The 2,042-nt window shown below is 49.1% G+C and overlaps 6 non-coding genes across 6 annotated transcripts; all 6 read left to right on the top strand.

The window, feature by feature from the left end:
• The first annotated feature begins 868 nt into the window (after window positions 1–868).
• Pmar_PMAR018874 lies at window positions 869–941 on the top strand. The gene has a single exon. It is a non-coding gene; the product is annotated as a tRNA-Arg (tRNA).
• A 120-nt stretch (window positions 942–1,061) lies between these two features.
• On the top strand, window positions 1,062–1,133 carry Pmar_PMAR018873. Its single transcript has one exon. It is a non-coding gene; the product is annotated as a tRNA-Cys (tRNA).
• Window positions 1,134–1,241: 108 nt separating this feature from the next.
• On the top strand, window positions 1,242–1,314 carry Pmar_PMAR018872. The gene has a single exon. It is a non-coding gene; the product is annotated as a tRNA-Arg (tRNA).
• Window positions 1,315–1,434: 120 nt separating this feature from the next.
• Window positions 1,435–1,506, top strand: Pmar_PMAR018871. Its single transcript has one exon. It is a non-coding gene; the product is annotated as a tRNA-Cys (tRNA).
• Window positions 1,507–1,614: 108 nt separating this feature from the next.
• Pmar_PMAR018870 lies at window positions 1,615–1,687 on the top strand. The gene has a single exon. It is a non-coding gene; the product is annotated as a tRNA-Arg (tRNA).
• A 120-nt stretch (window positions 1,688–1,807) lies between these two features.
• On the top strand, window positions 1,808–1,879 carry Pmar_PMAR018869. The gene has a single exon. It is a non-coding gene; the product is annotated as a tRNA-Cys (tRNA).
• The last annotated feature ends 163 nt before the right edge of the window (window positions 1,880–2,042 follow it).

Raw genomic sequence — 2,042 nt, 5'->3', positions numbered from 1 at the left:
ATAAGAAGACTACGGCGGAAGTTAAAGCTTGGCCCAGTTTCTACCGGACTCTATTGGCGAGGTGGACGTTATGCAGTCTCTGAAATTTTCTGGTAATTCCTGCCGTAGAAGTGGGACAGTATATCACTTGCGTGCCGATGCACCAAGGCCAATTATCAAAGGAATATCGCGGTGGCGCCACGAAGCGATGATCGATACATATGGGGACGAGGAGGTCAAAAAGCTCGCCAGGCACGGAGCAGCTATAGTGAGAGAATACGTACACCGCCCTCTGGGCTAGGTGGATAGGAGGTGAACTTCATATAAGTCCGTAAGTCACGAACTCATGAGTAATTGTGATCGAGGCCCGCTGCCCGCATAGTCTGCGGATGGTCGGATAAGGTGTTTCTGGGATCACTAGGATTTGTGTTTAAGAGTGATTAGTAACAAGGCCACACCTGTGTTTCATGGGTTGGGGACCCGAGAACGGCGGAAGGGATCAGATCACTGACATAAAACCCAGGCGTGAACTTGCTAACACCCTTAATTAACCCGGTGGGCATTCAAGTATGGAGCTTCGAACATGCACGCGGGAGAGGTTTGGCAACATGAGGCGGGGGCATTCACCCGGGATCTGCACGGTGGCTGATTGGTATAGCCGTGTTTTATCCCGGGCACTGAATGCGTCACGGACGTGGACTGCTTCCCACATGGGTTTGTGAGATCCACCCTCGTCCGTGACATATTGCCAAAACTCCCATCACAGAACCTCCATCAACTGCGAACGGCATGACGTGATTCGTATTCATCACTTTCGAGAGGTAGAGTAATCACTCATGTAATCGACGAAACAGTCACAGACATCAACATGATCCGAAGTGGAATCATCGCCCTGCTGGCCCAATGGATAAGGCGCCACCCTCCTAAGGTGGAGATTCCGAGTTCGATCCTCGGGTAGGGTAGATAAGTTTAGTGAGAATCATTAGAGGACGACTCGATTGAGCTGGCTGTAAACGACACAGTGAGGAGTAAAATTTTGAATGAAAATAGGTCAAATGGAGGACTAGTCCAATTGTGTGTATGGGTGTGTAGCTTAGTGGTAGAGCGGCTGACTGCAGATCAGCAGGTCCTCGGTTCAAATCCGGGCGTGCCCTTTGAACCTTCGCAAAATTTCCATCAAGGAATTTTCGAGAGGTAGAGTAATCACTCATGTAATCGGCGAAACAGTCACAGACATCAACATGATCCGAAGTTGAATCATCGCCCTGCTGGCCCAATGGATAAGGCGCCACCCTCCTAAGGTGGAGATTCCGAGTGCGATCCTCGGGTAGGGTAAATAAGTTTAGTGAGAATCATTAGAGGACGACTCGATTGAGCTGGCTGTAAACGACACAGTGAGGAGTGCAATTTTGAATGAAAATAGGTCAAATGGAGGACTAGTCAAATTGTGTGCATGGGTGTGTAGCTCAGTGGTAGAGCGGCTGACTGCAGATCAGCAGGTCCTCGGTTCAAATCCGGGCGTGCCCTTTGAACTTTCGCAAAATTTTCATCAAGGAATTTTCGAGAGGTAGAGTAATCACTCATGTAATCGGCGGAACAGTCACAGACATCAACATGATCGGAAGTTGAATCATCGCCCTGCTGGCCCAATGGATAAGGCGCAACCCTCCTAAGGTGGAGATTCCGAGTTCGATCCTCGGGTAGGATAAATAAGTTTAGTGAGAATCATTAGAGGACGACTCGATTGAGCTGGCTGTAAACGACACAGTGAGGAGTGAAATTTTGAATGACAATAGGTCAAATGGAGGACTAGTCGAATTCTGTGCATGGGTGTGTAGCTCAGTGGTAGAGCGGCTGACTGCAGATCAGCAGGTCCTCGGTTCAAATCCGGGCGTGCCCTTTGAACTTTCGCAAAATTTTCATCAAGGAATTTTCGAGAGGTAGAGTAATCACTCATATAATCGGCGGAACAGTCACAGACATCAACATGATCGGAAGTTGAATCATCGCCCCGCTGACCCAATGGATAAGGCGCCACCCTCCTAAGGTGGAGATTCCGAGTG

Source organism: Perkinsus marinus, assembly GCF_000006405.1.
Source record: "Perkinsus marinus ATCC 50983 genomic scaffold scf_1104296967968, whole genome shotgun sequence".
Lineage (NCBI taxonomy): Eukaryota > Perkinsozoa > Perkinsida > Perkinsidae > Perkinsus > Perkinsus marinus.
Note: the sequence above shows the minus strand (reverse complement) of the source record. Positions and strands in the feature narration are given on the sequence as shown.